The following is a 25,074-nucleotide window of genomic DNA, read 5'->3' as shown; positions in this document are numbered from 1 at the left end:
CCTCATAGGGTTGCTGTAAAGATTGAGTTAACGCATGTAAAGAGCTTAGAACAGTGCTTAGCACACAGTAAATTCTCAGATAATATAATTATTTTGTCTTCTGCTTTCACAGTCCTTGTATTTTCAAGTCTGTTTTGGAGCAAGCCTATTCCTTCTTCCTCCATTTTGCCCTCTTTTTCCTCATGTATTTTATAGTCCACTTTAGCTCTCATCATTTTTATTTCAACAGTTAAACGTACTATGCAGAGAGATGAACTGGAAAAGATCCTAAGCAGGATCTCTAGGGAGGTAAGCAAGGACTGAGTGGTAGTCAGGGGGGATCTTCAGCCTGTTTGAATGTTTACAATGAGAATGTCTACATTTACTATTGCCTGTGTAATTGAAAGTAAATGTTTAGAAGTGTTAAATGGAGGTGAGTTAGGGGAGGAAAGTTTACAGGTTAGTTTCTATGGCACCAATTCAGATCATGCACTTACATGGCAGTGCCAAGAGTATCTTGGTCAGCAAATCTAAGTGCATTGGATTCAGCTCCCTGACAACTTTGCCTTTCCCGTTATCCTTTAGCACTCTCACCTAACCTCCCAACAACACCAGGGAGGAACTTTTATGGGTGGATACCACTGTACCTAGGTCAAATGTCTCCTCCTATGAAGTCTTTCTTGACATACCCACTAAACATGTTTCAGTTCACTGTGACTCCCTCTTTATTCTCACACGTTTTATACTTCTAGGTAGCACTTAGGAGTTGGCCTTTTTCAACCTTGTTATTGTTCATTGAAATTTGCCTCCCTCCTTAGACTGTACCTTAAGGGCAAACACAGAGACTCTTAGTTATTGTCTGGAGACCCTACCCCAACCTCCACCTGTGCCCCACCCAGTCCATCATAAATGCTTAGGAGGTATTACTGAGAGGCTGCCCTGAACTGCCCCCACCTCCACTTTATGGTGTTTGCACTTTTTATTCCTTTTGCCCTATCTCTGGCCAGCTCTCCTTGTTATTCAAGCTTCAGCTCACATGTCACCTTCTCCTTGACTACCTCCTTGACTACCCTAACTAAAATAGACTACCTTCTATCCAAATCTTTCTTTCTTAACTTGTTTTATTTTCCTCATAACACTCAATGCAATTTGAAATTCTATTTGACTCACTTTATTTGTCTGTCTCCCTTGCTGGAATATGAATCACATGAGGGCAGGGATCTTGTCTGTTTTGTTTGCCCCCAAATTCCTAGTGCCTAGAATAGTGCCTGGTATGTGGTAGGTGCTTAATAAGTATACAAATAAAACTGTATTTGTTTGATTATTGACTGATCCCTTAATAGAATGTCAGCTTCATGAAGCCTGGGACCTATCTGAGTTACCACTAAATCCTAAGCACCTAGCCTAGTATACAGTGGATGCTCAGCAATGAATTGTTGGGTGAGTGAACTAATGTTCCACACACTTTGACTAAGCATATCCCAAACTCTCTTCTCCACCAAACCTGCATTTCCTTCCGTGCACTCTGACACCCAACCGAGAAATGAACCACACTCCTTTCACTCATTCACCCACTATTTTTGATTAGTCCCCAAGCCCTGACTATTCAAACTCCAAAATATCCAGCTTATCTGATCCTTTTATGCCCCTGCTGCAACTATCCTGATTCAGGCCTCATTTTTTTTTCCATGACTAATTCAAAAGCCTCCTTCCTTCTGCCTCCCCCCACCGTTTTGTCCCTTTTTGTTATGGAATACTACATAGGTTTGCATGTTATCCTTGTGGAGGGGCCATGCTAATCTTCTCTGTGTCTTTCCAATTTTAATATATGTGCAGCCAAAGCAAGCATCTCCTACCCCCTCACAAAGCTAAGAAAGCTTAAACTGCAGTGCCTATCACTTGCCATATGGTCAGATGGTCTATATGTTTTGTAAAATTTGTCAAATATACATAAACCACAATTGGTTAAAACTGCTGTCCCTTTCCACTGAGACTTTTCCTGGTCACATTCTCCCTTACATTAAGGTGGTGTTGGAGCTGCCCCAGACATTTTTGAGATCCAACTAAGTGGAAATTGATTTGTGGGATACATTTAGTTTGGGTTTATGGGACATTTCTATGTGTTTTTTATCACTCCTATTTATAGTTATTGCCCATTCCTATAGTTATAGGATGGGCTTCTAGAAATACACTGTCTACTTTTAAACCTAATTTTGTATTCACAAGTCTATATTCTTTACTTAAAGAGGGCCCATCTCACAAACTGGTTTTTCATTTGGCTAAGACAAACGTCCTTCAGTTGCTCTTGATTACAAACCTTCAGTGGTTTGTTACTGTTTACAGGATAAAACCTAGTATTCAGATTAAAGATGGTGGCATGAGAGGTGAGAGAGAAACCTCCTCCCAAAACCACATATAGTATAAAAATATAACAAATACATCAAATCCTGAAAGAGTGACAGGAAAAATGGCTGCAGCAGACTGTCTACACATGGGAAAACCAGCAGACCTCAAAGTAAAGGGTGAAGTACCAAAGTCATGATCCAGAGGGACCCAAGCTGTTCCCACACCCCAGCTCACTGGAGAGAGGAAGAGAAACAGAGCAGGGAGGGGGTGGAGGCTCAGGACTGCTGAACACCCTGTCCTGGAGATCTGCTCTGGGAGCATGAACCTACATGGTGCTCTGGAGATTAGTGGGGTAGGAAAGCTAAGACAGGTGGAATACTTTAAGAGACTGAGATTCCAGCCACTTGTGGAACACTGGGATCCACATTTGGTGCTCTGGGATGAAAGAAAGGTGGGCAGTCTGAGAGAATTCCTCACAGTGAGAGTGCTACTAAAGGGTAAGGGTCACACAGAGCTTGCTGCTCAGGAGGAAGGACAGGTGGACAAAACTGTCTGGGTGCATTCTGACCATCAGGTTGGGAACTATCAGAAGCTTCAGGTGCTCCATCCTCCTGGCTGGCTATATATCTCCAAAACCTGCCACCACAATACACAGGCTGCTGTGCCTCCCTCCCAGCCAGCACTGGCTCACAAATCAGCTGCCCCCACCATTGAGCCAGGCCAGCCAGAGGGCAGCCCCACATATAGCAGCTACAAGTGCAAAGCATAGAGGCTTCTCCCTGCACATGTGGCCCACTGGCTGTGGTAGTGGAGACAGGCACTGCAGCCGGGAAGCAGGATAAGACCTCTTTTCTCCAGACAGGCAACAGTGCTGCTCACCTGCGATTACTGCCATCGTTCCATGGGCTGAGCACCTCCAGAGAGTAGAGCTTTTGGCACTACAGGGTGCCACATCGCCGCATACAAGTATGAAATGTCAAAGGAACCTGGTTCAAACCAAAATCCCACAAACACCAGAAAGAGGGCCAAGTGAAAATGAACTCATCGACCTTGCTGAAAAAGACTTCAAAAAAAATAATAAACATGGTCACAAAGCTACAGAAAAATATTCAAGAACTCAGGGAGGGATGCAGGAATGAGATATTAATGTTGAAGAATACAGTATCTGAAATGAAACATACAATGAATGGATTTAAAAGCAGATTGGATTACATAGAGGAGACAGTAAATGAAATATAAATTAGAGAACAGGAATACAAAGAAGCTGAGGCACAGAGAGAAAAAGGGAACTCTGGGAATGAAAGATTATTGGGAGAACTGCATGACTAATCTAAACGGGATAATATTTGCACTGTAGGGGTATGAGAACAAGAAGAGGGAGAAAAAGGAATAGAAAGTGTTTTTGAGGAGATAACTGCTGAAAACCTTCCCAATCTTGAGAAGGAGATAGTCTTTCAGGCCATGGAGGTACACAGATCTCCCAACACAAGAGACGCAAGGAAGAGAACACCAAGACATATAATAATTAAAATGGCAAAGATTAAGGATAAGGACAGACTAATAAAAGCAGCCAGAGAGAGAAAAAAGATTACATAAAAAGGAAAACACATCAGGCTATCATCAGACTTCTCAGCAGAAACTTTACAGGCCAGAAGGGAGTGGCATGATATATTTAAAGCAATGAAGCAAAAGGGCCTCGAACCAAGAATACGCTACCCAGAAAGACTATCATTTAAATTTGAAGGCGGGATAAAGCAATTTCCAGATAAGAAAAAGCTGAGAGAATTTACCTCCCACAAACTGTCTCCACAGGGTATTTCAGAGAGATTGTGAAGGCTAAATAGCTGTCACCAGAGGAAATAAAACCACAGGAAAGAAAGTAGACAACTTAATTACTAAGCAGATGCAAATCAAATCAACCACCCCCAAAGTCAATCAAGGGATAGACAAAGGGTACAGGATGTGATACCTAATATATAAAGAATGGAGGAAGAAGGAAAAGGAGGGGAAAAAAGGACCTTTAGATTGTGTTTATAATAGCACACTAAGAGAGTTAAATTAGATTTTTAGATAGTAAGGGCATCACCTCTGAATTTTTAAAAACATTTAGTGAAGACATAATTCCCATCCTCCTTAAAGTTTTCCAAAACGTAGAAGAGGAGGGATTACTTCCAAAATCATTCTATGAGGCCAGGATTACCCTAATCCTGAAACCAGATAAAGACACCCCCAAAAAAGAACATTACAGACTAATATCCCTGATGAACATACTTGCAAAAATAGTCAACAAAATATTAGCAAATCAAATTCAAAAATACATCCAAAAGATCACCCACCATGATCAAGTAGGATTTATTCCAGGGATGCAGGCATGGTACATTATTCAAAAATTCATCAACATCATACACCACATCAACAAAAAGAAGGAAAAAAGCCACATAATCATCTCCATAGATGCTGAAAGAGCATTCAACAAAATTCAACATCCATTCATGATAAAAACTCTCAACAAAATGGGTATAGAGAACAAGTACCTCAACATAATAAACGCTGTATATGACAAACCCACAGACAACATCATACTTAACAGCAAGAAGCTGAAAGCTTTTCCTTTAAGATTGGGAACAAGAAAGGATGCCCACACTCGCCACTATTATTCAACATAGTTCTGGACATGCTAGCCATGGCAATCAGGAAACAAAAAGCAAAGGCATACAGACTGGTAAGGAAGAAGTTAAACTGTCCCTGTTTGCAGATGACATGATATTGTACATAAAAAAACCCTACAGAATCCACTCCAATACTACTAGAACTAATAACTGAATTCAGCAAAGTTGTGGGATACAACATTAATACATAGAAGTCTGTTGCATTCCTAGACACTAACGATGAACTAGCAGGAAGAGAAATCAAGAAAACAATTCCATTCACAATTGCCTCAAAAAGAATAAAATACCTAGGAATAAACCTAACCAAGGAAGTGAAAGACCTATACCCTGTAAACTACAAGACAGTCATGAAAGAAATTAAAGAAGATACCAATAAATGGAAATACATGCCATGCTCATGGATAGGAAGAGTTTATATTGTCAAAATGACCATTCTGCCTAAAGCAATCTACAGATTCAATGCAATCCCTATCAAAATACCAAAACCATTCTTCAATGAACTAGAGCAAATAGTTCTAAAATTCATATGGATCCACCAAAGACCCCGAATAGCCAAAGCAATTCTGAGAAAGAAGAATAAAGCTGGGGGGTTTATGCTCCCCAACTTCAAGCTCTACTACAAAGACACAGTAATCGAGACAATTTGGTATTAGCACAAGAACAGACCCATAGGCCAATGGAACAGACTAGAGAGCCCAGATACAAACTCAAGCATATATGGTCAATTAATATACAATAAAGGAGCCATGGATATATACAATGGAGAAATGACAGCCTCTTCAACAACTGGTGTTGGCAAAACTGGACAGATACATGCAAGGGAATGAATCTGGATTTCTATCTAACTCCATACACAAAAGTAAACTCAAAATGGATCACGGACCTGAATTTAGGTCATGAAACCATAAAACTCTTAGAGAAAACATAGGCAAAAATGTCTTGAATATAAACATGACCAACTTTTTCCTGAATGCATCTCCTTGGGCAAGGAAAACAAAAGCAAAAACAAACAAGTGGGACTACATCAAACTAAAAAGCTTCTGTACAGCCAAGGACACCATCAGCAGAACAGAAAGGCATCTTACAGTATGGGAAAATATATGTGTAAACAATATATCTGACAAGGGGATAACATCCAAAATATGTAAAGAACTAACACATCTCAACACTCTAAAAGCAAAGAACCTTGTTAAAAAGGGGGCGGAGGATATGAACAGACAATTCTCCAAAGAAGAAATTCAGATGGCCAACAGGTACATGAAAAGATGCTCCACATGGCTACTCATCAAGGAACTACAAATTAAAACCACAATGACATATCACCTCACAGCAGTGAGGATGGCCAACATCAAAAAGACGAGGAACAATAATTGCTGGCGAGGATGTGGAGAAAGGGGAACCCTCCTACACAACTGGTGGGAATGTAAATTAGTTGAAACATTGTGGAAAGCAGTATGGAGGTTCCTCAAAAAACTAAAAATAGAAATACCATTTGGCCCAGGAATTCCATTCCTAGGAAATCACCCTAAGAATGCAGGATCTGGGGGGATCACGGGAAGATGGCGGCATGAGTAGTTCAGAGGAAATCTCCTCCCCAAAACATATATATTTATGAAAATACAATAAATACAACTATTTCTAAAAGAGACACCAGTGGATGCAGTACAACAGCCAGGATACATCTACATCTGTGAGAATTCAATATCACATGAAGGGGCTAAGATACAAGCCGCAGACAGGTGGGACCCAAACGATCCCCAACCCCAAAACCCGGTGGAAAGAAAGGAGTCAGAACGGGGAGGGAGTAAAATCCCAGGACTGCTAAACAACCAGCTCTAGAAATCCACACCTGGAATGCAGACACAAGGTGCATGGGGTGCTGGATGTTAAAGAAACGGAAAAGCAAAACCTGGGGGCAGTTCCCCGCAACCGGCGCCCCTGAGACAAAAGAAAAATGAGTGCTTTCTGCAAGTCTTAAAGAGACAGGGACCCCATAGCTGGACAAAATTGTCCCGGAAAAATTAGCCAGCAGCTGGGAATCCCGGGGAAACTTAGGTGCCCTAAACCCCAGGGAGGCAGTACAGCTCTGAAGCCCCTCACGGCACTAAGCAGCCTGCCAGTCGTTCCTCCAACTGGGAAGGACCCCGACACACTGGCGCAGTAGCAGGAGAGTAGCAGCGCATGCCAGGAATGGCGGCACTGGGAGGGACAAGGAGCAGAACCGTGTGCCAAGGGCACCAGAGGAGACCAGGAGAGGCTTGTGCAAGCCTGCAGCGGGGCGACCAAACAGACCAGGCACGGCTCATCCACACAGGTGGCAGAGGAGCCATAAGAGCCCAGTAGAGGCCCGTGCGCACCTGCAGCGGAGCCAGAGGGAACAGGTGCACTCCCAGCAGCCGACTGGAATCTCAGCCCAAGGCACAGCCGCCCAGGCCAGACCCAAATGGATCTGCTGGCACACAGCTGCCTGGCATGGGTGCTGCTAACATGGAGGAGTGCACCTGCTGTGCCTGCCACTCCCCGCAGGGTTCTGTGCTCCTATGACAGAGACCCCACCAACAGAATCTTAGGAGACTAACCTGGTGGCTGCTCCAGGAGTGCGGGTAACCGTCACAGGCAGCAGAGAAGGGCAAGGCATCCAGCAAGCAGTAAAGGACTTCCTTCTCCCAGCTGACACATCTGCAACCTACCTACAGCCACCACTATCACCATGAAAAGGCAAAAAAATTTAGTCCACTCCAAGATAGTACAAACAACACCTGAGAAAGGATCTGCAGAGGCAGACCTAACCAGTCTCAATGAAAAATAATTCAAAATAAAATCATAAACATGCTGACAGAGGTATAGAGAAATATAAAAGAGATAAGGGATGAAGTCCAGAGGGATATTACAGACGTCTGGAGGGAGATTACTGAAGTGAAACAAACTCTCGAAGGATTTATAAGCAGAATGGATAAGATGCAAGAGGCCATTGACGGAATAGAAACCAGAGAAGAGGAACGCATAGAAGCGGATGCAGAGAGAGGTAAAAGGATCTCCAGGAATGAAACAATATAAAGAAAACTGTGTAACCAATCCAAAAGGAACAATATCCTCATTATAGGGGTACCAGAGAAAGAAGAGAGAGAAAAAGGGATAGAAAGTGTCTTTGAAGAAATAATTGCTGAGAACTTCCCCATCGGGGATGGAAATAGTTGCTGAATATACAGAGGCACACAGAACTCCCAAGAGACGGGACTCAAAGAGGACTACACCAAGAAGCACAATAATTAAAATGGCAAAGATCAAAGACAATGACAGAGTATTAAAGGCAGCCAGAGAGAGAAAAAACATAACCCTCAAAGGAAAACCCATGAGGCTATCATCAGACTTCTCAACAGAAACCTTACAGGCCAGAAGAGAATGGCATGATATATTTAATGCAATGAAACAGAAGGGCCTTGAACCAAGGATACTATATCCAGCATGATTACCATTTAAATATGAAGGAGGGATTAAACAATTCACAGACAAGCAAAAGTTGAGGGAATTTGCCTCCCACCAACCACCTCTACAGGGTATCTTAGAGGGACTGCTCTAGATGGGAGCACTCCTAAAAAGAGCACAGAACAAAACACACAACATATGAAGAATGGAGGAGGAGGGAAAAAAAGGGAAAGAAATAAACATCAGACTGTATTTATAACAGCTCAGTAAGTGAGTTAAGTCAGACAGTAAGGTAGTAATCAAGCTAACCTTGAACCTTTGGTAACCATGAATCTAAAGCCTGCAATGACAATAAGTACATATCTTTCAATAATCACCCTAAATGTAAATGGGCTGAATGCACCAATCAAAAAACGCAGAGTAATAGAATGGATAAAAAAGCAAGACGCATCTCTGTGCTGTTTACAAGAGACTCACCTCAAAGCAAAAGACATGCACAGATTAAAAGTCAAGGGTTGGAGAAAGATATTTCATGCAAACAACAGAGAGAAAAAAGCAGGTGTTGCAATACTAGTATCAGACAAAGTAGACTTCTAAACAATGAAAGTAACAAGAGAAAAGGGGGACATTATGTAATGATAAAGGGCTCAGTCCAACAAGAGGATATAAGCATTACAAACATATATGCACCCAATACAGGAGCACAAACATGTGTGAAACAAATACTAACAGAATTAAAGGAGGAAATAGAATGCAAAGCATTCATTTTTGGAGACTTTAACACACCACTCACTCCAAAGGACTGATCCACCAGGCAGAAAATAAGTAAGGACACAGAGGCACTAAACAACACACTAGAACACATGGACCTAATAGACATCTATAGAACTCTACATCCAAAAGAAACAGGATACACGTTCTTCTCAAGTTCACATGGAACATTCTCCAGAATAGACCACATACTAGGCCACAAAAAGAGCCTCAGTAACTTACAAAAGATTGAAATACTACCAACCAACTTTTCAGACTGCAAAGGCATAAAACTAGAAATAAATTGTACAAAGAAGGCACAAAGGCTCACAAACACATGGAGGCTTAACAAAATCCTCCTAAATAATCAATGGATCAACAACCAAATTAAAATGGAGATCCAGCAATATATGGAAACAAATGACAACAACAACACAAAGCCCCAACATCTGTGGGATGCAGCAAAGCCATCTTAAGAGGAAAGTATATAGCAATCCAGGCATATTTAAAGAAGGAAGAACAATCCCAAATGAATAGTCTAATATGACAATTATTGATATTGGAAAAAGAAGAACAAATGAGGCCTAAGGTCAGCAGATGGAGGGACATAATAACGATTAGAGAAGAAATAAACAAAATTGAGAAGAATAAAACAATAGAAAAAATCAAGGAACCAAGTGCTGGTTCTTTGAGAAAATAAACGAAATAGATAATCCTCTAGCCAGACTTATGAAGAGAAAAAGAGAGCCAACACACATCAAGAGAATCAGAAATGAGAAAGGAAAAATCACGATGGATCCCACAGAAATACAAAGAATTATTAGAGACTACTATGAAAACCTATATGCTAACAAGCTGGGAAACCTAGGAGAAATGGAAGATTTCCTAGAAAAATACAACCTTCCAAGACTGACCCAGAAAGAAACAGAAAATCTTAACAGACCAATTACCAGCAACGAAATTGAATCATTAATCCAAAAACTACCCAAGAACAAAACCCCCGGGCCAGATGGATTTAACTCAGAATTTTATCGGACATACAGAGAAGGCATAACACCCATTCTCCTTAACGTTTTCCAAAAAGTAGAAGAGGAGGGAATACTCCCAAACACATTCTATGAAGCCAACATCACCCTAATACCAAAACCAGGCAAAGATCCCACCCAAAAAGAAAATTACACATCAATATCCCTGACGAATGTAGATGCAAAAATATTCAGCAAAGTATTAGCAAACTGAGTTCAAAAATATATCAAAAGGATCATACACCACGATCAAGTGGGATTCATCCCAGGGAGGTACAACATTCGAAAATCCATTAACATCATCCACTACATCAACAAAAAGAAACACAAAAATCATATGATCATCTCCATAGATGATGAAAAAGCATTTGACAAAATTCAACATCCATTCATGATAAAAACTATCAACAAAATGGGCATAGAGGGCAAGTACCTCAACATAATAAAGGCCATATATGATAAACCCACAGCTAACATCAACTGAACAGCGAGAGACTGGAAGCTTTTCCTCTGAGTTCGGGAACAAGACAGGGATTCTCCCTCCACCACTGTTATTCAATGTGATACTGGAGTTCCTAGCCATGGCAATCAGACAAATCAAAGAAATACAAGGAATCCAGATTGGTAAAGAAGAAGTCAAACTGTCACTCTCTGCAGATGACATGATATTGTACATAAAAATCCCTAAAGACTCCACTGCAAAACTACTAGAACTAATATTGGAATTCAGCACAGTTGCAGGATGCAAAATTAACACACAGAAATCTGTAGCTTTCCTATACACTAACAATGAACTAATAGAAAGAGAAATCAGGAAAACAATTCCATTCACAATAGCATCAAAAAGAATAAAATATCTAGGAATAAACCTAAACAAGGAAGTGAAAGATCTATACCCTGAAAACTATAAGACACTATTAAGAGAAATTAAAGAGGTCACTAACAAATGGGAACTCATTCCATGCTCCTGGCTAGAAAGAATTAATATCGTCAAAATGGCCATCCCGCCCAAAGCAACATACAGATTCGATGCAATCCCTATCAAATTACCAACAACATTCTTCAATGAACTGGGACAAATAGTATAGAAATTCATATGGAGGGAGCACAGCCAAAATGGCGGCATGAGTAGGACAGTGGGAATCTCCTCCCAGAATCAAATGTATTTTTGAAAATCCAAGAAATACAACTATCCCCTAAAAGAGAGACCAGAAGACACAGGACAACAGCGAGACTACATCCACACCTGTGAGAACCCAGCAACTGGTGAAAGGAGTAAGATACAAGCTGCAGCTCGGTGGGACCTGAGGCCCCTCACTGCAGCTCCTGGTGGGAGAAGAGGAGTCGGAGCAGGGAGGGAGAGGGAGCCCAGGACTGCTAAACACCCAGCCCTAGCCATCCGCACCAGAGCACAGACACACAGTGCATGTGTGGGGTGCTGGAAACTAGGGAAGCAGGACAGTAAGACCTGTGAGCAGGTTCTGCAGCCGGCGCCTCTGGGACAAAGAAAAGCGAGTGCTTTTTGAAAGTCTTAAAGGAACAAGGACCTCACAACCAAATGGAAGCATCCCGGGTCACAGTACAGCAGCCTGAAATTCCAGGGTACTCCGGGTGCACTAACCCACTGGGCAACATCTCTGAGACCCCGGACAGAGGTAACCAGCCAAACAGCCCACTGTCCATTACCCCTCTGGGGCCTGCCATAGAAGAGCAGCTGCCTGAGGTTGGCCACTCCCACAGCAAAGGGAGCTTCCTCCATACCAGACGGGCAAGATACAGAGACCCAGTCTAGATGCAATTAAACAACACAAGCCACTAGGGGTCACAGTTGTCCCAGTAAAGAAAGGTCAGGAGCAAGTGGAAAAAGTCTAGGCTCTCCCAGCTGACAGATATGTCAATAGCATACCACTGCACCTATCAACATAGAAAGGAAAAAAATTTGATCCAGACAAAACTAACCCAGAGAGCTTCAACATCTTCTACATCTTCCCCTGAGAAGTAACCTGGGGAGATAGATTTAACCAGTCTTCCTGAAAAGGAATTCAAAACAAAAGTCATAACCATGCTGATGGACTTGCAGAGAAATATGCAAGAACTAAGGAGGGAGGATACAGAAATAAAACAATTTCTGGAAGGATTTCAAAGCAGAATAGACGAGATGCAAGAGACCATTAATGGACTAGAAAACAGAGAACAGCAATGCAGAGAAGCTGATGCAGAGAGAGATAAAAAGATCTCCAAGAATGAAAGAATATTAAGAGAACTGAGGGACCAATCAAAGCGGAACAATATCCGCATTATAGGGGTATGAGAAGAAGAAGAAGAGAGAAAAAGGGATAGAAAGTGTCTTTGAAGAAATAATTGCTGAAATCTTTCCCAACTAGGGGAGGAAATGGCCTCTAAGACCACAGAGGTACACAGAACTCCCATGACAAGGGATCCAAGGAGGGCAACACCAAGATACATAATAATTAAAATGGCAAAGATCAAAGACAAGGACACAGTATTAAAGCAGCCAGAGAGAAAAAAAAGGTCACCTACAAAGGAAAACACATCAGGCTATCATCAGACTTCTCAACAGAAACCTTACAGGCCAGAAGAGAATGGCATGTTATACTTAATGCAATGAACCAGAAGGGCCTCGAACCAAGAATAATGTATCCAGCACGATTATAATTTAAATATGAAGGAGGGATTAAACAATTCCCAGACAAGCAAAAGTTAAGGGAATTTGCCTCCCACAAACTACCTCTACAGGGCATCTTAAAGGGACTGCTCTAGATGGGAGCACTCCTAAAAAGAGGACAGAATAAAACACCCAAAATATGACGAATGGAGGAGGAGGAATAAGAAGGGAGAGAAATAAAGAATAATCAGACCGTGATTATAATAGCTCAATATGCGAGTTAAGATAGACAGTAAGATAGTAAAGAAGATAACCTTGAACCTTTGGTAACCACAAACTTAAAGCCTGCAATGGCAATAAGTACATACCTTTCAATAATCAACTTAAATGTAAATGGACTGAATGCACCAATCAAAAGACACAGAGTAGTAGAATGGATAAAAAAGCAAGACACATCCATATGCTGCTTACAAGAGACTCACCTCAAACCCAAAGACATGCACAGACTTAAAGTCAAGGGATGGAAAAAGATACTTCATGCAAACAACAGAGAGAAAAATCAGGTGCTGCAATACTAGTATCAGACAAAATAGACTTCAAAATAAAGTAACAAAAGATAAAGAAGGACATTACATAATGATAAAGGGCTCAGTCCAACAAGAGGATATAACCATTATAAATATATATGCACACAATAGAGGAGCACCAACATATGTGAAGCAAATACTAACAAAACTAAAAGAGGAAGTAGAATGCAATGCATTAATTTTGGGAGATTTCAACACACCACTCACTCCAAAGGACAGATCCACCAGACAGAAAATAAGTAAGGACATAGAGGCACTGAACAACACACTAGAACACATGGACCTAATAGACATCTATAGAACTCTACATCCAAAAGCAACAGGATACACATTCTTCTCAAGTGCACATAGAACATTCTCCAGAATAGACCACATACTAGGCCACAAAGAGAACCTCAATAAATTAAAAAAGATTGAAATCCTACCAACCAACTTTTCAGACTGCAAAGGCATAAAGCTAGAAATAAATTGTACAAAGAAAGCAAAAAGGCTCACAAACACATGGAGGCTTAACACCATGCTCCTAAATAATCAATGAATCAATGACCAAATTAAAATGGAGATCCAGCAATATATGGAAACAAATGACAACAACAACACAAAGCCCCAACTACTGCGAGATACAGCAAAAGCAGTCTTAAGAGGAAAGTTTATAGCAATCCATGCATATTTAAAGAAGGAAGAACAATCCCAAATGAATGGTCTAATGTCACAATTACCGAAATTGGAAAAAGAAGAACAAATGAGGCCTAAGGTCAGCAGAAGGAGGGACATAATAAAGATGAGAGAAGAAATAAATCAAATTGAGAAGAATAAAACAATAGCAAAAATCAATGAAACCAAGACCTGGTTCTTCGAGAAAATAAACAAAATAGATACCCAGAAAGAAATAGAAAATCTAAACAGACCAATTACCAGCAACAAAATTGAATTGGTAATCAAAAAACTACCCAAAAACAAAACCCCCTGGCCAGATGGATTTACCTTGGAATTGTATCAGACAGACAGAGAAGATATGATATCCATTCTAAATAAAGTTTTCCAAAAAATAGAAGAGGAGGGATTACTCCCAAACTCATTCTATGAGGCCAAGATCACCGTAATACCAAAACCAGGCAAAGACCCCACCAAAAAAGAACACTACATACCAATATCCCTGAGGAACATAGATGCAAAAATTCTCAACAAAATATTAGCAAACCGAATGCAAAAATACATCCAAAGGATCATACACCATGAGCAAGTGGGATTCATCCCAGGGATGCAAGGATGGTACAACATTTGAAAATCCATGAACATCATCCACCACATGAATAAAAAGAAGGAGAAAAACCACATGATCATCTCCATAGATGATGAAAAAGCATTTGACAAAATTCAACATCCATTCATGATAAAAACTCTCAACAAAACGGGCATAGAGGGCAACTACCTCAACATAATAAAGGCCATATATGATAAACCCACAGCTAACATCATACTGAACACCAAGAGGCTGTAGGTTTTTTCTCTGAGATCGGGAACAAGACAGGGATGCCCACTCTCTCCACTGTTATTCAACATAGTACTGGAGGTCCTAGCCATGGCAATGAGGCAAAACAAAGAAATACAAGAAATCCAGATTGGTATAGAAGAAGTCAAACTGTCACTCTCTGCAGATGACATGATATTGTACATAAAGAACCCTAAAGACTCCACTGCAAAACTGCTAGAATTAATATCGGAATTCAGCAAAGTTGCAGGATACAAAATTAACACACAGAGATCCGTAGGTTTCCTATACACTAACAATGAACTAATAGAAAGAGAAATCAGGAAAACAATTCCATTCACAATAGCATCAAAAAGAATGAAATACCTACGAATAAACCTAACCAGGAAGTGAAAGACCTATACCCTGAAAACTATAAGACACTCTTAAGAGAAATTAAAGAGGTCATTAACAAATGGAAACTCATCCAATGCTCCTGGCTAGGAAGAATTAATATCGTTAAAATGGTCATCCAGCCCAAAGCAATATACAGATTCGATGCAATCCCTATCAAATTACCAACAGCATTCTTCAATGAACTGGATCAAACAGTTCAAAAATTCACATGGAAACACCAAAGATCCCAAATAGCTAAAGCAATCCTGAGAAGGATGAATAAAGTGGGGGGATCTCACTCCCCAACTTCAAGCTCTACTACAAAGCCACAGTAATCAAGACAATTTGGTACTGGCACAAGAACAGAGCCGCAGACCAGTGGAACAGAATAGAGACTCCAAACATTAACCCAAACATATGGTCAACTTATATTCGATAAAGGGGCCATGGACATACAATGGGGAAATGACAGTCTCTTCAACAGATGGTGCTGGCAAAACTGGACAGCTACATGTAAGTGAATGAAACTGGATCACTGTCTAACCCCATACACAAAAGTAAACTCCAAATGGATCAAAGACCTGAATGTAAGTCATGAAACCATAAAACTCTTAGAAAAAAACACAGGCAAAAATCTCTTAGACATAAACATGAGTCACCTCTTCTTGAACATTATCTCCCCAGGCAAGGGAAACAAAAGCAAAAATGAACAAGTGGGACTATATCAAGCTGAAAAGCTTCTGTACAGCAAAGGAGACCATCAATAGAACAAAAGGGTATCCCACAGTATGCGAGAATATATTCATAAATGACATATCCGACAAAGGGATGACATCCAATATGTATAAAGAGCTCACACAGCTCAACAAACAAAAAGCAAATAATCCAATTAACAAATGGGCAGAGGAGCTGAATAGAGAGTTCTCTGAAGAAGAAATTCAGATGGCCAACAGACACATGAAAAGATGCTCCAGATCGCTTGTCATCAGAGAAATGCAAATTAAAACCACAATGAGATATCATCTCACACAAGTAAGGATGGCTACCATACAAATGACAAACAACCCTAAGAATGCAGCACTCCAGTTTGAAAAAGACAGATGCACCTCTATGTTTATCGCTGCACTATTTACAATAGCCAAGATATGGAAGCAACCTAACTGTCCATCAGTAGATGAATGGATAAAGAAGATGTGATATATATACACAATGGAATATTACTCAGCTATTTGCAACCACCATTTGCAACAACATGGATGGAGCTACAGGGTATTATGGTATTATGCTGAGTGATATAATCCAGGTGGAGAAAGACAAGTACTAAATGATTTCACTCATATGTGTAGTATAAGAACAAAAGAAATCTGAAGGAACAAAACAGCAGCAGAATCACAGAACCCAAGAATGGACTAACAGTTACCAAAGGGAGAGGGACTGGGGAGGACAGGTGAGAAGGGAGGGATAAGGGTCGGAAAAAGGAAAGGGGGCATTATGATTAACATGTATAGTGTGGGGGGGGCACGGTGAGGGCTGTGCAACACTGAGAAGACAAGTAGTGAGTTTGTAGCATCTTACTATGTTGTTTAACAGTGACTGTGAACGGGTATGTGGTGGGGGACATGCTGAGGGGGGAGCCTACTGAACATAATGTCCTTGATGTAATTGTAAAATAATGATACCAAAATAAAATTTAAAAAAATTCATATGGAACCATCAAAGACCCTGAATAGCCAAAGCAATCCAAAGAAGGAAGAATAAAGTGGGGGTATCTCGCTCCCCAACTTCAAGCTCTACTACAAAGCCTCAGTAATCAAGAGAATTTGGTACTGGCACAAGAACAGAGCTACAGACCAGTGCAACAGAATAGAGACTCCAGACATTAACCCAAACATATATGGCCAATTTATATACAATAAAGGAGCCATGGACATACAATGGGAAAATGATAGTCTCTTCAACAGATGGTGCTGGCCAAATGCGACAGCTACATGTAAGAGAATGAAACTGGATCACTCTAAGAGAATGAAACTGGATCACTGTCTAACCCCATACAGAAAAGTAAACTCCAAATGGATCAAATACCTGAATGTAAGTCATGAAACCATAAAACTCTTAGAGAAAACATAGGCAAAAATCTCATGGACATAAACACGAGTGACTTCTTCATGAACATATCTCCCCCGGCATGGGAAACAAAGGCCAAAATGAACAAGAGGGACTATATCAAGCTAAAAAGCTTCTGTACAGCAAAGGACACCATCAATAGAACAAAAAGTTATCCTACAGTATGGGAGAACATATTCACAAATGACAGATCTGATAAAGGATTGACATCCAAAATATATAAAGAGCTCACACGCCTCAACAAACAAAAAGCAAATAATCCAATTAAAAATGGGCAGAGGAGCTGAATAGCCCGTTCTCTAAAGAAGAAATCCAGATGGCCAATAGGCACATGAAAAGATGCTCCACATCACTAATCATCAGAGAAATGCAAATTAAAACCACAATGAGATATCACCTCACACCAGTAAGGATCACCATCATTGAAAAGACAAACAACAACAAATGTTGGCGAGGTTGTGGAGAAAGGGGTACCCTCCTACACTGCTGTTGGGAATGTAAATTAGTTCAACCATTGTGGAAAGCAATATGGAGGTTTCTCAGAATGCTCAAAATAGAAATACCATTTGACCTAGGAATTCCACTTCTAGGAATTTACCCTAACAATGCAGCACTCCAGTTTGGAAAAGACAGATGCACCCGTATGTTTATCGCTGCACTATTTACAATAGCCAAGGTATGGAAGCAACCTAAATGTCCATCGGTAGATGAATGGATAAGAAGATGTGGTACATATACACAATGGAATACTACTCAGCCATAAGAAGTGGAAAAATCCAACCATTTGCAGCAACATGGATGGAGCTGGAGAGTATTATGCTCAGTGAAATAAGCCAAGTGGAGAAAGAGAAATACCAAATGATTTCACTCATCTGAGGAGTATAGGAACAAAGGAAAAACTGAAGGAACAAAACAGCAGTGGAATTACAGAACCCAAAAATGGACTAACAGGTACCAAAGGGAAAGGAACTGGGGAGGATGGGTAGGCAGGGAGGGATAAGGGGGGGAAGAAGATGGGTGGTGTTAAGAATAGCATGCATGGGGTGGAGGGAGAAAGCGGACGGTGGGTTGCACAACACAGAGAGGACAAGTAGTGACTCTACAACATTTTGCTAAGCTGATGGACAGTAACCGTAATGTGGTTGTTAGAGTGGACCTGATATAGGGGAGAGCATAGTAAACATAGTATTCTCCATGTAAGTGTAGATTAAAAATTAAAAAAAAAAAAAAGAAAGAAAGAAAGAAAGAAAGAAAGAAAGAAAGAAAGAAAAAAAGAAAGAAAGAAAGAAAGAAACAAAGAAAGAAAGAAAGAAAGAAAGAAAGAAAGAAAGAAAGAAAGAAAGAAAGAAAGAAAGAAAGAAAGAAAGAAAGAAAGAAAGAAAGAAAGAAAAGGGGGATTACTCCTTAACAGGATAAAACTATTGGTAAATCAAAGATCAACGCATGCTTTAAATATCCTTAATGTTGATCACTTAAAGGGTGTCAGATGATCAGCTATGGAGGTACTCTTTTCTGATAATATTCCTTTCTCTTAATTAAAAAAAAAAAAAAAAGCAGTTACTGTGTGCTGACCTCCAATGAGTTCTGCACAGTGGTATAGAGGGCATGTCAAAGTGTGGACAAAGGGTCTGTTTGTTTCTATGCAGAAGATCAAGGCCTAGCTTGGATACCCAGAAAATGAACTAAGATACGATATGAGGAGGAGCTTCCGGCATCAGCACTCTCTGGAGGACTTGTGCCGGGGGATGATCATCAAAAAGCTTCCACAGGGATCCGGACGATGCTGCAGTTGTGGCTGCATCCAGCCCACCGTCTCCTGGACTTGCCATAGGAATGAGGAGGGAGATGTCTAGGCTGGCATGTGCATACAGCGAGACAACGAATTTGACCGGATCTGTACTGTTGGAACTCAACCAGGAGTTGGGAGGGGTGCAAGTTGTAGCACTCCAAAATCTCATGACTATAGACTATCTATGGTTAAAAGAACATATGGGATGTGAACAGATCCCAGAAATGGGCTGCTTTAATTTGTCTGATGGTTCAAGTACAGTTGGACAATATCCATCATATCATAGATAAATTTTCACAAATGCCTAGGGTGCCTAAATGGTTTTCTTGGCTTCACTGGAGATGGATGGTAATTATAGATTTGCTTTGTTTATGTCACTGTATTCCTATTATATTAATATGTGTGTGCAAATTAGTTAGTAGTTTAAAACCTATACATACTTAAGGTACTATACAAGAAGATATGTCAAAGAAATAATCAATCCTCCCATGTTTCCTTCATATGCTACATCTATAGCTTTTCTTCTTCCTTCCTAATTACAACCCTTAAATAGAATTCGTGCCTCATATCGAATTTACCGAGTATCATAATTCCTCCAGGTGGTAAAGATACCTCGAGACAAGTGCTGGGCATAGAAGCCACAGGGCATAAATCTGCAAAGAAGTAAAAAGCTAACCTTTGCAAACAATATGGCTTCTCTCTCACTTACCAACTTTACATTTCCCTGTATGGCCCCGGAAGATGACTGGTTAGCCAGAGACGGGTAAGATTCCTCAAGGGAGGAACAACCTAAGACAGGCACAGTCGCAGGGGGGTCATCAGGTGAGAATTTGGGGATCAACAGAGGTGAGGCTCAGAACCTCACCCCCCCTGCTTTGAGAGAAATCTTCTGCATCCGTGGATGTCTTGCTGCCCTTGTCTAGCCTGGATTAATACTTGGTCCATAGGCACACACCTGATCATCTGATCATCTACATTTGCCTTCTTACAGCACTAAACTATGTTTTCTACCTTTATCTTGCATCTACCTACCACTTCAGCGTTTTATTAAAAATAAAAATAATAATAATAACAGGAGAAATGTGGGATCAACATATAAATCAAGTACAAAAATCAAACGAATATTCATATTTGACCTGATTGTTTATAGGTCATAAATCATGATCAAAACCGAAAGTTTCTGTGATGAATGCCCTTGTACTGTTCACCATGTAAGAATTTATTCACTGTGCAAGAATTCGTTCACCATGTAAGAACTTGTTCATTACGCTTCAGAAGATTGGAGACTGATGAGAATTAGGCTTGAGATGGATTAATGATTGTACATTGAGCGTTGACCCCCCTATAGTGAATTTTATTGTTGTTAACAACCATTTGATCAATAAATATGAGAGATGCCCTCTCAAAAAAAAATTTAATATAACAAAATTTAATGTAGAAAGTGAGAAAAGTTATGGACAATATCAAATCCCCAAATAACTATCATCAATAGTTTGGTATATATAATTCTTCTATATATTTTCTATGCTAACAGCAGTACATTTTTATCAAAAATAGGATCACACTATATGTACTGTTTTGCAAATGTCTTTTTCACCCAATACTATATATTTGACATATTTCAAAGGTATATAGATCTATATTCTTCTTTTTCTCTTCCCCATTTTTAAATTACATAAGCAATACAGAAATAGGTACTCCATAAAATTTTTTCAAATTTTAAGATGAGGCTTAAGTTCTTTTGACCATCACCCCATTCTAATTTCCTCTCTGTCTTTTACATGCATTTGAATGACTGCATAATATTTCATTATATGGATACAACCTAATTTACTTGAACAATTCCCTATTGATGGAAAATCAATTTTTCATTTTTATTATGGGTTGCATGCAAATTTTTTTCCAAGTTCATCCTTTGACTTTGCTAATGATGGCATTCTCTAAACAGGTGTTTAAATTTTCTACAGTTAAATTTATCTATCTTTTATCTTATTTCAATTTTTTTATTGAGATATGATTGACATATATGACATTATATTAGTTTCAGCTATACAACGTGATTTGATGTATGTATATATTGCAAAATGATCATCAAATCTAGTTAACATCCATTACCACACATAGTTGCAATTTTATTTTTGTGACATTTACTTTTAAGATCTCTCTTAACAACTTTCAAATATACAATACAGTATTATTAAGTATAGTTCATTTATTTATCTGTCTCTACACTATTAATTGAAAAAAGTGAGGTCCAGTACAATATGCATAGCATGTTGCCATTACTGTAATAAAGGAGAGAATAGGAATAAATATTCATATTTGTTTGCATTCACATGAGCACTGGGTGAATGAACAAGAAATTAATAAAGATGGTTAAGTATAGGGCCCAAGGTGGAACAAGTGGATGGTGACAGGGTGAGTGATACTGCTTAGTGTACTTACTTTATATAAGTATTTATATATTCTTATTGAACTATAGTGTGTTAGTTTCCTATTGCTGCTGTAAAAAATAATCAGAGACTTGGGTACAACACAAATTTATTATCTTACAATTCTGGAAATCAGAAGTGTAAAATGGATCTTAAGGGGCTAAAATCAAAGGCTGTGGTCCCTCTGGAGTCTCTAGAGGTGAATTCATTCCTTGCTTTTACAGCTTCTAGAGGCTACCTGTACTCTTTGGCCTGTGGCCCCTTCCTTCCTCTTCAAATCCATCGGTGCTGTTGACCTTTGAACAACACAGGAATTAGGGGCACTGATCAACTGTGCAGTTGAAAATCTATGTTTTAATTTTGACTCCCCCAAACTTTACTAATAGCCTACTGTTGACCTTACTGATAACATACACAGTAATTTAACACATATTTTATATGTTATGTGCATTATATACTGTATTCTTACAATAAAGTAAGGTAGAGTAAAGAAAACTTTTTTCAAATTATCAAAAATCTCTAAAAGGTTTTTCAATATATTTATTGGAAAAAATCCACGTGTAAGTGGACCCACACACAGTTCAAACCTGTGTTGTTCAAGGGCCACCTGTACATCATCTTCAAATTTCTCTCCTACGTCTGACATCTGCTTCCATCATTTACTTCTTAGACCCTGGTTCTTTCATCACATTGCCTTCTCTGTCTTCTCTGACCCTCTCCTGTAATTACCTCTCATAAGGACTCTTGTGATTACACTGAGCCCACACAGACAACTGGGGATAATTTCCTTATCTCAACATCTTTAACTTTGTTTTTTTAGTTACCATCTTTCTTTGATGAGAACACTTAAGATCTACCATCTTAGAAAATTTCAAGTATGCATTATGGTTTTACTAACTATAGTCATAGTCACCATGCTGTACATTAGATCTCCAGAATTTATTCATTTTATAACTGAAAGTTTCTCCTCTTTGACAAACATCTCCACATTTCTCCCACCTCAGCCCCTAGCAGCCACTGTTCTACTCTCTGGTTCTGAGTTTGATCTTTTCAGATTCCACATTCAAGTGAGATCATACAGTATTTGTCTTTCTGTTCTTGGCTTACTTCAATTAGCATAATGTCCTCCAGTTTCCATGTTGTCACAAATGGCAGGATTTCCTTATCTTTTAAGGCTGAGTAACTAACATTATATATATATATATATATATATATATATATATATATATATATATATATATATATATATATATATATATCACATTTTGTTTATTTATTTATCTGTCAACAGACACGGGTTGTTTCCAGTGTCTTAACTATTGTGAATAATGCTGCAATGAACATGTGGGTCCAGATATCTCTTCAAGGTACTGACTCATTTCCTTCAGAAATATATATCTAGAGTGAGATCACTGGATCACATGGTAGTTCAATTTTTAATTTGTTGAGGAAACACCATACTGTTTTCCACAATGAGTGTATCGATTTACATTCCCACCAACAGTATATGAGGATTTCTTTTCCTCTACATCTTCACCAACATTTGTTTTCTCTTGTCTTTTTGATAACCTTTCAAACAGATGTGAGGTGACATTTCATTTCGGTTTTCATTTGCATTTTCATGATGATTAATGATGTTGAGCACAATTTCATATATCTGTTGGCTATTTATATGTCTTCCTAGCAAAAATGTTTATTAAGGACCTTTGCCTATTTTTAAAATTGGGTTATTATTATTTGCTATTAAGTTGTATGGCTCTTTATATACTTTGAATATTAACTTCTAATTCAATAGATGATTTCCAAACATTTTCTTCAATTGTGTAGGCTGTCTTTTTATTTTGTTGATTATTTCTTTTGTGTGCATAAGACGTTTAGTTTGATGTAGAGCTCCTTGTTTATTTTTACTTTTATTTACTGTGCTTTTTGTGTCATATTCTAGAAATCACTGCCAAGACCAATGACAAGGAGATTTGCCTCTATGATTTCTTTTTGGAGTTTTAAGGTTTCAGGTCTTACATTTTAAGTTTTTAATTCATTTATAATTAATTTTTGTGAGTGGTGTAAGATAGGCGTCCAGTTTCATTCTTCTGTTTGTGGATATCCAGTTTTCCCAGCAACATTTATTAAAGACACTATCTTTTATGTATTGTGTATTCTTGGCACTCTTGTCAAAAATGTATTAACTGTATCTGTGGTTTATTTCTTGGTGCTTTACTTTGTTCCATTTGTCTATGTGTCTGTCCTTAGAGCAGTACCATACTATTTTCATTACTATATTTTTGTAATATAGTTTGAAATCAGGAAATGTGATGCCTCCAGCTTTGTTGTTTTTAAGTGCTTTCCTTTCCTTTTCTTTTGTGGTTCCATACAAATTTTAGGATTATTTATCCTATTCCTGAGAAAATGGCACTGGAATTTTATAGAGATTGCATTGAATCTGTAGACTACTTAGGGTAGTGTGGACATTTTAATGATATTAATTCTATCACTCCATAAGGATACAGTATCTTTCCATTTATTTGTGTCTTTTTCAGTTTCTTTCATTAACATCTTGTAATTTTTAGTGTGCAAATCTTTTATCTCCTTAGTTAAATTTAATCCTAGGTATTTTATTATTCCTGATGCTATTGCAAATGCCAATGTTTTATTCCTTTTTCAGACAGTTTGCTGTTGCTGTATAGAAATGCAACTGATTATTATATGTTGATATTGTATCCTGCAACTTCAATGAATTCATTTATTTTCAGTCTTTTGGTGGAGTCTTAAGGGTTTTCTACATATAAGGTCATATCATCTGGAGAGAGAAAAAGATGGTGGCATGAGTAGTGTGAAGGAAATCTCCTCCCAAAGCCACATATATTTTGAAAATACATCAAATACAACTATTCCTAAAAGAGTGGCCAGAAGTAACGTTACACCAGCCAGTCTAATCTGGGAGAAGTCAACATCTCATGAAAAAGGGTAGGGTAAAAAGCTGCAACCCGGCAGGACCTGAGCATTCCCCCCATCCCAGCTCACTGGAGGGAGGAAAAGAATCAGAGCAGGGAAGGAGTGGAAGTGCAAGACAGCTAGATACTCAGCCCTAGAAATCTACCCTGGAAGCATGGACCCACTCTGCATTGGTGCTCTGGAGATTGGAGGAGCTGAAAGGCAAGGTCTGAGACTAAGACTGCGAAGAGATTCCCACAATCAGCTGCCCTGGGACAAAAGAAAAGCAGGCACTTTAAGGGACCTCACAATGATCAGAGGGCTCCTAGGGGGGCAAGGGTTTGAGAGAAGGAACAGGTGGACAAAACCGTCCTGGCACATTCAGCCCTACAGGCTGGGAACTTTCAGGGGCTTCAGGTGCCCTATCTGTCTGGTTGGCAATGCAGCCCGAAGGCCCCTCACTGTGATAAACAGCCTGCCACTCTTTCCTCCCCACCAGCACCTATGTGCAAACTGGCTGTCC

General features: G+C 39.4%; 1 non-coding gene across 1 annotated transcript; it reads right to left on the bottom strand.

The window, feature by feature from the left end:
• Positions 1–1,721: 1,721 nt before the first annotated feature.
• LOC118970979 (U6 spliceosomal RNA) lies at positions 1,722–1,824 on the bottom strand. Its single transcript, XR_005059206.1, has one exon. It is a non-coding gene; the product is annotated as a U6 spliceosomal RNA (small nuclear RNA).
• Between the last annotated feature and the right edge of the window lie 23,250 nt (positions 1,825–25,074).

Source organism: Manis javanica, chromosome X, assembly GCF_040802235.1.
Source record: "Manis javanica isolate MJ-LG chromosome X, MJ_LKY, whole genome shotgun sequence".
In the NCBI taxonomy this organism is placed as follows: Eukaryota; Metazoa; Chordata; class Mammalia; order Pholidota; family Manidae; genus Manis; species Manis javanica.
This window is presented reverse-complemented; position numbering and strand designations above follow the sequence as displayed.